Raw genomic sequence first — 13074 nt, 5'->3', positions numbered from 1 at the left:
TAATGTATTCCCGACTCGTCGGGACTCAGTAGCAGCGGAAACGCACCATGGAAGGATCCCGGTGCTATCGGGAACGCCGCCATTGCTCCAAATGGAATAATTGGTATTTCAAAGGGACCTGCAGACTGCCTTTCCTCCCCAACGGGTTTTCCGCCTGGAATACCGGACACAAAGCCAAACCGAGAGCAACGGGCCGTTTCCCCGGACGCGGCGTTGCCCTTCGGAGTCTCTTCCCGTCCGCGGCACGACGTGAAAATCCCCGTCTTGGGTGGTTCTGCACGTTTCCCGGGGAGTCGGGCTCTGGTGCTACGGTCATCGGGGAGGGGCTGCCAGTTCCCACCTCCGTTCAAGCCACACGCACGTTCCGAACACGAGCCAACGGCCTCTAAAACCTGGCTTCCCGTTTCACGATTCACGGGATCGTGGGTGAGAGAGATTGGAGAGCAGGAGAGCTCTGGGTGCGAATCAAGAACCGCTGACCAGAAGCGCTCGCACATTACAGTTCAGGCCAAGGGAAAGGCCGGATCTTCAGGACAGACACCTCTCTGGATGGCTTAATGATAGCAATAATAAGAATCACTGCGGTGTTTGTTAAGCGCTTACTACATATCAACCACTGTACTAAGTCCTGGGGGAAATAGAAGATGATCAGAACAGGCACAGTCTCTGTTCACACAGGGCTCACGGTCTGTGACGACTAGTTCATCGTCATCATCATCATCAATCGTATTGATTGAGCGCTTACTGTGTGCAGAGCACTGTACTAAGCGCTTGGGAAGTACAAGTTGGCAACATATCGAGACGGTCCCTACCCAATAGTGGGCTCACAGTCTAAAAGGGGGAGACAGAGAACAAAACCAAACATACTAACAAAATAAAATAAATAGAATAGATATGTACACGTAAAATATAAATAGAGTAATAAATATGTACAAACATATATACTAGTTCCACTGACCCCCCCCCCCCCCCCCCACGTTCAGGAGAGGGTGAAGGAATCAATCGATCAATCATATTTATTGAGCGCTTACCATGTGCAGAGCACTGTACTAAGCGCTCAGAAGCCAGGAGAGTCACTCTGCGGGCCCCTTCCCGAAGATGTAACTGTGAGCCCACCGTTGGGTAGGGACCGTCTCTATATGTTGCCAACTTGGACTTCCCAAGTGCTTAGTGCAGTGCTCTGCACACAGTAAGCGCTCAATAAATACGATTGAATGAATGAATGTAATGGAAACAAACAATTCCTCTCCGACCCTGGGAGCTATTTTCCCACCCCCTCCTCTCCCCTTCCCCCTGCAACCTGCTCCAAGCAAGGATGGCTGCGGGACGCTCACGGACAAAGCGCTCCTTCCTGTGCCCATATCTCCCCAGGTCCGCATGTCTCCCTGGAACCCAGAGCTTTCCCCCCAACCCCTACGGCAGGCAGGATCCAAGATCTGCGATATCTACAATATTTCCTAGCTCCTTAACAGGATAACAAATGAAAACAGATCCAGCTCAGACCGCCTTTCCCTGGATCTACTACGCCCCGCTTCCAGGAGGCTCTGTTCTTCCCTAATGGGATCCCAGGGCTCATCTTCTTCTCTCTATTAAGGGCAGGAGCCTTGCTCCTCCAGAGTCCCGGCCGCCGGGATCCGAACCTCCAGGGATCCTCGTCGATCCCTCCCCGTGTCCTGCTCTCCCAAACACGGCAGCTGGCTTCTCTTTGCCTCCAGATGGCCGGGGGCCTTCTTCCCCCAAAATGGCCCCTTGACTTCCTTCCTCTCCTGAGTGTGGAATTTGAGGCACAGAGAAGTAGAGTGGCTTACCCCAGGTCACACAGCAGATAAGTCGGGAAACAGCGTGGCTCAGTGGAAAGAGCAAAGTTCATGGGTTCAAATCCCGGCTCTGCCAAATGTCAGCTGTGTGACTTTGGGCCAGTCACTTAGCTTCTCTGGGCCTCAGTTACCTCATCTGTATAATGGGGACTTTTTTCTTTGGCATTTATTAAGCGCTTACTATGTGCAAAGCACTGTTCTAAGCGCTGGGGAGGTTACGAGGTGATCAGGTTGTCCCATGGGGGTGCTCACAGTCTTAATCCCCATTTTCCAGTTTCCAGATTAAGACTATGAGCCCCGCCGTGGGACTGATCACCTTGTAACCTCCCCAGCGCTTAGAACGGTGCTTTGCACATAGTAAGCACTTAATAAATGTCATTATTATTATTATTATTATTATTATTTAGAGCTCAGAGCCCTCCAACTACCAGGCCTGGGCTTTTTCCACTAGATCACGCCGCTTTTCAGGAATTTAGCTCCCCTCCTAGTGACCTTGAGGTCATTCTACGGTTCGGTGGTGAAAGTGATGAAGTGGCAGCCGTAACAGCGGAGATGAATTCTAATGGACTGGAAGGTTAGCGGGAAGGGAAGATCTGAAGAGAAGTCTATGATGGATAGCAGGCTCGCATAAATTCATCTGCTCATTTTCCAAAATAACTTTTCATTTCCGTCGTCTTAGTCCGGATAGGCCTCTGCGTCCCCTGATTTTCATGTCCCCCCCCCCCAACCAGCAGCATTCCCCGCCCCCCGCTCTTATTTTTCTCCCTCTCGACCTCCTCGATGTCTCTTTCTCAGTGGGTCTTTAATTCTCTCTGACCGAAGGCAAGGTTGCCTTTTCCAGTTTGGGATTAAGGGGGCATGTTGGGCAATAATTTACGGAGGGAAAAACAAGCAGTAAACATGTAATGAGAATGCTGCTTCAGGAAAAGATTCCAAACGTCTTCATCGCAGCAGCAGCATCGGAGGACAATGAAATATTTTCAGGTCACTGTTGGCCACTCTCAGATAGGGAGCTACAAGGAGGGGGAGGGATTTAATGAAGGAAAAATGTGTGCTTTCTTTGACAAAGGACCAAAGAATCACTCAGATGAAGGTGGAGTTACGCTTTTAAGGATGACACTCGTTTTACCTTCTGGAAACCAGCTGGAGGGAGAAGAGAGGGGGTGGAGGAGGGAGACAAGCGGGTTAGTGGAAAACTATTCAGGGCTGGTGAATTTATTGAAGTGCACGATAAATTTGCATTTTGCTAATCTACGGCTCCCACGACAAATGGAGGGCTTCTGGTAAAACTCTGTTGTTCGGATCCCTGCAGTTAAAAACGTTGGTTTACGGTCCGCCCCGTCTACCCCCTCCTCTGATTGGTTCCACCATGCTGGATCTGACCGGCGAGCAGCGTGGCTCAGTGGGAAAAGCCCGGGCTTTGAAGTCAGAGGTCATGGGTTCAAATCCCGGCTCCCCCAATTGTCAGCTGTGTGACTTTGGGCAAGTCACTTCACTTCTCTGGGCCTCAGTCCCCTCATCTGTCAAATGGGGATTAAGACTGTGAGCCCCCCGTGGGACAACCTGATCACCTTGTAACCTCCCCAGCTCTTAGAAAAGTGCTTTGCACATAGTAAGCACTTAATAAATGCTATTATTATAATTATTAGTGGGCAAACCTGTGGGTTGAGACCCCTGGGACTGAACCTGGGAAAGTATGCACTCAGCACCTAAAGAATCTTGCTTCTCATGGTGTCCGACACTCTGTTTTCCACTTCTCCTAGCTGCCAGTCCCATTTTCTTTCCGTAGCTAAAGCTAAAACTTTGGGAAAAGGGATGTGAAAAACTGCAGAAGGTATGTGGGTATTGGGGGGGGGCAGTCTAAGCCTCTAGACTGTAAGCTCAATGTGGGAAGGGCACCTGTCGACCAACTCTACCAACTCTGAGAAGCAGCGTGGCTCAGTGGAAAGAGCCCGGGCTTTGGAGTCAGAGGTCATGGGTTCAAATCCCGCCCGGCTCCACCACGGTGTGACTTTGGGCAAGTCACTTCACTTCTCTGGGCCTCGGTTCCCTCATCTGGAAAATGGGGATGAAGACTGTGAGCCCCCCGTGGGACAACCTGATCACCTTGTAACCTCCCCAGCTCTGAGAAAAGTGCTTTGCACATAGTAAGCGCTTAATAAATGCCATCAAAAAGACAGCAACAAAATACTCTGTTATATCGTACTCTTCCAAGGGCTCTGCGCACAGTAAGTGCTCAATATGTACCATCGATTGTTTGATTGATTGACCGAGCCCGGTCACATTGACTCAGGACCCAGCTTTCAGCGCCAGGAAAATTGGGGGTAAATAGGTGGTCTCCAGGAGGTAGCTGGATCATGGTGGGGGGCCCTAAGAGAGCCTCCCAAATGAATTTCCCCCCATTTCCCCACAGAGAAGCAGTACGGCCTAGTGGACGGAGCCCGGAACCGGGAATCAGAAGGATGTGGGTTCTAATCCCGGCTCCACCCCTTATCTGCTGTGAGCAAGTCACTTCACCTCTCTGGGCCTCAGTTCCCTCATCTGAAAAATGGGGATTAAGACTGTGAACCCCACGTGGGACAGGGACTGGGTCCAACCTGATTAGCTGGTATCCATCCCAGCGCTTAGTACAGTGCTCGGCCCATAGTAAGCGCTCAACAAATGCCATTAAAAAACAAATAAACCAACAAACCGGCAAATGCCAACTAGTTTTCTTCCTTTCTGGGAGCAGGGCCAGGGGAGGCAACCAGGTTTCCAGCTTCAGGAAAATTGGGGGTAAAATGGTGGTTTCTGGGGAGACGGCCCTGTGACAGAGAGACTCCCACCCTGCCTCTTCCCGCAGCCCCCCACCTCTTTGCCAGCAGCGCGTGCAGGTGACAGACAAATATAAACGTGTATATAAATATACACGTATAATATATATATATAATATATAATATATATATACACGTATAATATAAATGTGTATATTCTGAGAGTCTACTCGCGTATTCTCCTATTTTCCCTCACCACTGCATCGTCGATGCAGTTGAGTCCGTAGCCACTGAGCACTTTGGCGGCCAACCCGCCTCCAACCCCAGTGCGTGGACATATCGTCGGTCGCTTCCCCTACTTAAAATTTATTTCGATGTCCAACTCCCCTCGCTCCTTGAGGGCGGGGGATCGGGTCTCCTCCCTTTCTTGTTCTCTCCCCAGCACTTCGTACGGGGTCTGCACGCAGTAAACGCTCAGTGAAGGCCGCTGATTGATGGATTGGAAAAAGCCCGGCTAGCCCGGCTAGTTCTCAACGAGGTTTCTGAGAAACCCCCTTGGCCTTGAGGCTGATAGCCGGGGGTCACCGTCCCATCTCAGCTCTCAGCACTCTAGAGGATTTAGTAGCTGAGGGAAAAGCAGGGCTCTCCCCGTGGTTCCGTTAACTGATGGAGAAAAAAATTCATCCCAAAGGAACTGATGCTCTAACCCCCAAAGGGCCTTCCCTTTCTGGCTTTGCAGCTCACCATCGAGAGACGACGGTGAAACCTCAGTAAGGAAACAGTTCGGCGTTTCCTTTTCGAGGAAGAAGTCCAGGAGATCGCGGGACTTCGCAAAACTCCAGATGAGACGTACACCCGATCCTCCAATCGATCAGTCAATCAATGGTTTTCATTGAATGCTTTTTTTTGTTAAGCCCTTGCTATGAGATCAATGGTCTTCACTGAATGCTTTTTTTTTTTGTGGTATTTGTTAAGCACTTGCTATGAGCCAGGCACTGTACTAAACGCTGGGGTAGATACAAGCTAATCGGGTTGGACTCAGTCCATGTCCCACATGGGACTCTGATCCCAGCTATGCCACTTGTCTGCTGTGTGACTTTGGACAACTTAATTCACTTCTCTGTGCCTCAGTTACTCATCTGTAATGAGGTTATTTCCCTTCAAGGCCCTACTGAGAGCTCACCTCCTCCAGGAGGCCTTCCCAGACTGAGCCCCTTCCTTCCTCTCCCCCTCGTCCCCCTCTCCATCCCCCACATCTTACCTCCTTCCCTTCCCCACAGCACCAGTATATATGTATACATGTTTGTACATATTTATTACTCTATTTATTTATTTTACTTGTACATATCTATTCTATTTATTTTATTTTGTTAGTATGTTTGGTTCTGTTCTCTGTCTCCCCCTTCTAGACTGTGAGCCCACTGTTGAGTAGGGACTGTCTCTATATGTTGCCAATTTGTACTTCCCAAGCGCTTAGTACAGTGCTCTGCACATAGTAAGCGCTCAATAAATACGATTGATGATGATGATGATGATGATGATGACTCACAGTCTTCATCCCTGTGCGGTGTTCAAAGCACTTTCCTAGGCGCGTGGGGGAGTCCAGTACGACCGATGTAACGGAAAAATCACAGGCTTGTGAGTCAGAAGGTCATGGGTTCCAATCCCAGCTCTGCCGGTTGTCTGTTGTACGGCCTTGGGCAAGCCACTTCACTGCTCTGGGCCTCAGTTATCTCATCTGCAAAATGGGGATTAATACTGTGAGCCTCACGCGTGACAGGGACTGTGAGTTGCATGAATCCATCCCAGCTCTTAGTACAGTGCCGAGCACAGAGTAAGCACTTTAACAAGTGCCACAATTATTTTTATTATTATTAATAGAGCTAGCAGACCTGAACGCCGCCCTCGAGAAGCTGACGGCCTAGTTCCTAAAGAACAGGAGCACTTGCAGAAGTCCCTGTGAAGGAATACTCATTCATTCATTCGTTCATTCAATCATATTTACTGAGCGCATGCTGCAGTGCTCAACTTTTTTTTTTTTAGTATTTAATAATGGCATTTATTAAGCGCTTACTATGTGCAAAGCACTGTTCTAAGCGCTGGGGAGGTTACAAGGTGATCAGGTTGTCCCACATGGGACTCACAGTCTTAATCCTCATTTTACAGATGAGGTAACTGAGGCACAGAGAATAATAATAATAATAATGGCATTTATTAAGCACTTACTATGTGCAAAGCACTGTTCTATAAGCGCTGGGGAGGTTACAAGGTGATCAGGTTGTCCCACATGGGGCTCACAGTCTTAATCCCCATTTTACAGATGAGGTAACTGAGGTACAGAGAATAATAATATTAATAATAACGATGGCATTTATTAAGCGCTTACTATGTGCAAAGCACTGTTCTAAGCACTGGGGAGGTTACAAGGTGATCAGGTGGTCCCATGTGGGGCTCACAGTCTTAATCCCCATTTTACAGATGAGGTCACTGAGGCACAGAGAAGTGAAGTGACTTGCCCAAAGTCACACAGCAGACAATTGGCGGAGCCGAGATTTGAACTCAGGACCTCCGACTCCAAAGCCCGGGCTCTTTCTTCTGAGCCACGCTGCTTCTCACTGTTCTAAGTGCTGGGCTAGATACAAGGTAATCAGGTTGGACACAGTCCATGTCCCACATTGGGCTCACAGTCTTAATTCCCATTTTACAGATGAGGTAACTGAGGCCCAAAGAAGCGGAGCGACTCGCCCAAGGTCACACAGCAGACAAGTGGTGAAACCGGGATTAGAACCCAGATCCTTCGGCCTCCAGGCCCGGGCTCTATCCACTAGGTCTCGCTGCTTCATCTCAACCACACGTTTTGTTCCGTCGTCTGTCTCCCCCTTCTAGACTGTGAGCCCGTTGTTGGGTAGGGACCGGCTCTAGATGTTGCCAACTTGGACTTCCCAAGCGCTTAGTACAGTGCTCTGCACACGGTAAGCGCTCCATAAATACGACTGAATGGATGAATGAACCACCGCCTCATGTATGCGCGTAAACCGGTTCTTCAAGCCCACGGCCCTCCATGTCCAGACAGACTTTCCCAAATCCCAGCATCCCAGCTCAAATGCCGGGTGAAACCCGGCGTCACGCAGGACGCCTCCAGCTCCCATCGCATCGCGGCTTGGCATCCACCCCAGCGTCCCGTGTTTCCCCCAGACCTTGTGGCTCCAAGGCACCGTTGGAGACGTTGGGATGTGACAACTTCCTACTCAACCACCAAGAAGCCATGGAATCCAACGGACAGCCAGGACGTGCCTGATTTGGAGCAGTCGGGACGGGACAATTGGAGGATGCTGGTCATGAAGGTAACCTTTGACCTCCTGGCTGCATAAAATCCATCATTCAATCAATCTTATGACTTGAGAACTTCGAGCACTGTACTAAGCGCTTGGGAGACTACAATTTGACAGAGTTGGGAGACACATTCCCTGCCCTGAACGAGCTAATAACGGTACTGCTCCAACCTCAGCTAGTTTCGCGGGGGTTCGGACGGGGCGGGGAGCACCTTTTTCCCCGTCTTAGCGCGGCCAAATGCCTGAAGTCGCCCTTGAAGAAGGCCGCCGCAGCACACGGATCAGAGCAGCGCTTAGTACGGTGCTCTGCCCACAGTAAGCACTCAATAAATACGACTGAACGAATCAATCAATCAGTCGTATTTATTGAGCGCTTACTATGTGCAGAGCACTGTACTAATCAGAGGAAACGAATCAGAGGAAAACGCTGAGAAAGAACCTTGGGATCAGCTGAGATCCTTAAATGCGAAGAAAATTTCTGAATGGTTAATATCTTGCGGATTCCAGGAAAAATGAATCAAGTTGTCAAAACAGCGAGCGGTGGTTGAGATCCAAGAAACGGAATTTTGTTACCATCCAAATCAATAGGAAATTAGGAGGAATTCATTGAACTGTTCATTTTGGGGTAATTACGGAGCAATTAGTACGTGATGTGCTTGGATAGCAGGAGGTAAACATCACAGCCTCAAATGGAATAGAAATTAGCATCAGAATTAGAGGTTAAAAAGATATCGATTTTTTTAAGCAGTTAAATTCATCACCTTCCCTTTGTTCTCTGAGCCTAAAGACCCAGTGTTCTTGTTTAATATCAACCAAAATTAAGCTTAAGCTCTTTAGGTGCTCATGTGTTAAAGAGCCATGTAATTGAATTAGACTCGCTTTTGCCCGGCGATTAAAGTTGGAACAAGGTCAGGAGGAAAAGAAGGACCACTAACCCGTCCGATTAGAGAAAATCATCTGTTGGCCGAGTTGACTGTTTTTCTCTTCTCCGCCCTAGGGATCAAAGTTCGGATGGAAAATCGCTGGAATTGGAAACCTAAACTCAAACCGATAACACGCCAGGGCAGAAGGAACGGATTCGGTTCTCCAGTGTCACCCCAGATACACAACGGAGGCTGAACAAATGCAGGGGCAATGCTGCGACCTATCTTAACGTTTGTGGTATTTGTTAAGCACTTACTACATTCCAAGCAGTGTACTAAGAGCTGGGGTAGGTATTCATTCATTCAATCGTATTTATTGAGCGCTTACTGTGTGCAGAGCGCTGTGCTAGGCGCTTGGGAAGTACAAGTTGGCAACACATAGAGACGGTCCCTACCCAACAGTGGGCTCCCAGGTGATCAAATGAGAGAAGCAGCGTGGCTCAGTGGAAAGAGGCCGGGCTTTGGAGTCAGAGGTCATGGGTTCAAATCCCGACTCCGCCAATCGTCAGCTGTGTGACTTTGGGCAAGTCACTTCACTTCTCTGGGCCTCAGTGACCTCATCTGTAAAATGGGGATTAAGACCGTGAGCCCCCCGTGGGACAGCCTGATCACCTTGTAACCTCCCCAGAGCTTATAATAGTGCTTTGCACATAGTAAGCGCTTAATAAATGCCATCATTATTATTAGTATTAAATAGTCCCCATCCCACATTCATTCATTCATTCATTCAATTTATTGAGTGTTTACTGTGTGCAGAGCACTGTACTAAGCACTTGGGAAGTACAAGTTGGCAACATATAGAGACGGTCCCTACCCAACAACGGGCACGTGAGGCTCACCGTCTAAACAGGAGGGAGGACGGGTATTTAATCCCCATTTTACAGATGAGGCAACTGAGGCCCAGAGAAGTGAAGTGACTTGTCCAAGTTCACACAGCAGACGGGGCGGGTCTCTGGCTCCACGCCCGGGCTCTGTCCACTCGGCCACGCTGCGTCTTCTGCTTCCATCATCATCATCATCATCATCAATCGTATTTATTGAGCGCTTACTATGTGCAGAGCACTGTACTAAGCGCTTGGGAAGTACAAATTGGCAACATATAGAGACAGTCCCTACCCAACAGTGGGCTCACAGTCTAAAAGGGGGAGACAGAGAACAAAACCAAACATACTAACAAAATAAAATAAATAGGATAGATATGTACTAGTAAAATAAATAAATAAATAAATAGAGTAATAAATATGTACAACCATATATACATATATACAGGTTCCGTAATAGCGATGTTGATGGAATCTGATTTTAACAGTGAATCATCTGGTGATGGTGATTGTGTACCAAGCACTCTGCCAAGCGTTGGGAGGGATACTTAGTACAGTGCTCTACACACAGTAAGCGCTCAATAAATACGATTGATGATGATGATGATGATGATGGTACAAGATGATCAGATCGGTCATGACCCCTGTCCCAGTATGTAATGGCCTCCGATTTCAAGTTGTGATATTTCTGGCACTGAATGGTTAGCCCTTTAATGAATACGATTACTACTACTACTACTAGTATTCTCAATCAATCAACGGTATTTATTTGGCACTTACTGTGCGCAGAGCCCTGTGATAATAATAATAATAATGGTGCTATTTGTTAAGCGCTTACTGTGTACCAAGCACTCTGCCAAGCGTTGGGAGAGATATAAGATGACCAGATCGGTAATGACCCCTGTCCCAGTATGTAATGGCCTCCGATTTCAAGTTGTGATATTTCTGGCACTGAATGGTTAGCCCTTTAATGAATACAATTACTGCTACTACTACTACTAGTATTCTCAATCAATCAACGGTATTTATTTGGCACTTACTGTGCGCAGAGCCCTGTGATAATAACAATAATAATGGTGGTATTTGTTAAGCGCTTACTGTGTACCAAGCACTCTGCTAAGCGTTGAGAGAGATACGAGATGATCAGATCGGTCATGACCCCTGTCCCAGTATGTAATGGCCTCCGATTTCAAGTTGTGATATTTCTGGCACTGAATGGTTAGCCCTTTAATGAATACAATTACTACTACTACTACTACTACTACTAGTATTCTCAATCAATCAACAGTATTTATTTGGCACTTACTGTGAGCAGAGCCCTGTGATAATAACAATAATAATGGTGGTATTTGTTAAGCGCTTACTGTGTACCAAACACTGTCCTAAGCACTGGGGTGGATACAAGGTGATCAAGGTTGTCCCACGGGGGGCTCACAGTCTTACTCCCCATTTTACAGATGAGGGAACTGAGGCCCAGAGAAGTTAAGTGACTTGCCCAAGGTCACACAGCTGACAAGTGGTGGAGCCGGGATTCGAACCCATGACCTCTGACTCCCAAAGCCCATGCTCTTTCCACTGAGCCACACTGCTTCTAGACTAAGCACTTGGGAGAGTACTTCGACTACCTTATTCATATTAATATCTGTCTCCCCCTCTAGACTGTAAGCCTGTTGTGGGCTGGAAACGTGTCTACCAACTCTGTTTTTCTGTACTCTCCCGAGCGCTTAGTAGAGGCCTCTGCACACAGTAAGTGCTCAATAAGTGACATTGATTGACCGATTGATCGATACCCTTCCTAGAAATCCCAGTCATTCATTCAACGGGAATGATTGAGTGCTTACTGTGTACAGAGCACTGTACTAAGCACTTGGGAGAGTGCGATATGACAATAAACAGATACATTCCCTACTCACTCCGCTTTAGGCCCTGGGTCAGGCATGTTTGTTTGAGCTTCCCTTGACACCGAGTCATTCCATGAGGCCTGAGCTGACCCGATCCTGATGCTTTTCCCCCGTCCCTCCGACCCCAAGCCTGCTTCCCGAATCAGACCAACCTCCCGGGCCGGATTGAGTCAAACCGCTTCCGTGGCCAGATCAATCAATCGTATTTATTGAGGGCTTACTATGTGCAGAGCACTGTACTAAGCGCTTGGGAAGTACAAGTTGGCAACATATAAAGACAGTCCCTACCCAAGTGGGCTCACAGTCTAAAAGGGGGAGATCTTCCTGTTTCAGAGATGGGGAGATCAGACCGGGGAGTTTGTTCACTTTGAGCCTTGATTCTTCTTACGCTGCTTCTCCTTTCTTGTGCAATCTTATCCCGCTCCATTCCAGACCACCTCTGGGCATTAGTCCTCGCCCCGCTTAGATATTGGTTGGAGTTGAGACATCTTAAACACTGTATGTTTAGAAATTTTCCCAGACAGAGACATTTTGTTTTCCTTGTAAGCATGCCCCCCAACCTTAAGTAAAAAGATACTTAAAAAAGCTGCCCAAATTCACCCGTTTCTAATACTGTTCCAAAAGATATTGGATTCTAAAACAGCTTTTCATAAAACAGTGTGAACTATCTCTCCCTTCCATTTCCAACCAAGCAAGACATCCCCTTTTAGCTGACTGGCTGGGATTTGAAGATGTCTAATTAAATTAATCCTACTGTGTCACTCAGACGTTCGCCCTTGCTCTAATAAAATCTACAGATCGGCTCGTACGCTAAGGGACTGCTCCCGAATGAGAAATATTTGAGGATGTGCTCTTCCTGCTCCCCTCTCAGGATCACACCTGGAGAATTTCCAGGACTCCACCAGTCTCGGCTACGAGAGGAAGAGCCGAGCAGGGGCATATCCATTCCATTCCTAGTTTGGCCAGTGGCTAGCGAGTGGAAGGCAATCTGTTACAAGTCAAAACTCCCCTGTGCTGGGCAGCAGCGGCATGGGAGAGAGTCGAGGGGGGAGACTCAAGTTTACTGAGCTGAAGGACGCAATGGTGAACCACAGTCTGTATTTTTCCCAAGAAAACTCTACGGATACACTACCAAAACGATGGCAGACGGAGATGGGGCGTTCCGGGAGAGATGCGCCCGTGGAATCGCAAGGGGTCGGGAACGACTCGATAGCATAGACAAGACAAGGGGGAAGCAACGTCGGTAATAATAATAACGACGGCATTTATTAAGCGCTTACTATGTGCAAAGCACTGTTCTAAGCGCTGGGGAGGTTACAAGGTGATCAGGTTGTCCCACGGGGGGCTCACAGTCTTCATCCCCAGTTTACAGATTAGGTACCTGAGGCCCAGAGAAGTGAAGTGACTTGCCCAAAGTCACACAGCTGACAATTGAGATTTGAACCCATGACAAGTTCCAACTTGTACTTCCCAAGCGCTTAGTAGAGTGTTCTGCACACAGTAAGCGCTCAATAATACGATTGAATG

General features: G+C 48.1%; 1 non-coding gene across 1 annotated transcript; it reads left to right on the top strand.

Annotated features, from left to right (window-relative positions):
• The first annotated feature begins 12408 nt into the window (after positions 1 to 12408).
• On the top strand, positions 12409 to 12546 carry LOC119920553. Its single transcript, XR_005448290.1, has one exon. It is a non-coding gene; the product is annotated as a small nucleolar RNA SNORA7 (small nucleolar RNA).
• Positions 12547 to 13074: the final 528 nt, after the last annotated feature.

The sequence above is a fragment of the Tachyglossus aculeatus genome, chromosome X1, assembly GCF_015852505.1.
Source record: "Tachyglossus aculeatus isolate mTacAcu1 chromosome X1, mTacAcu1.pri, whole genome shotgun sequence".
NCBI lineage: Eukaryota > Metazoa > Chordata > Mammalia > Monotremata > Tachyglossidae > Tachyglossus > Tachyglossus aculeatus.
The sequence above is the reverse complement of the archived record's forward strand: the minus strand, read 5'-3'. Positions and strand labels throughout refer to the sequence as shown.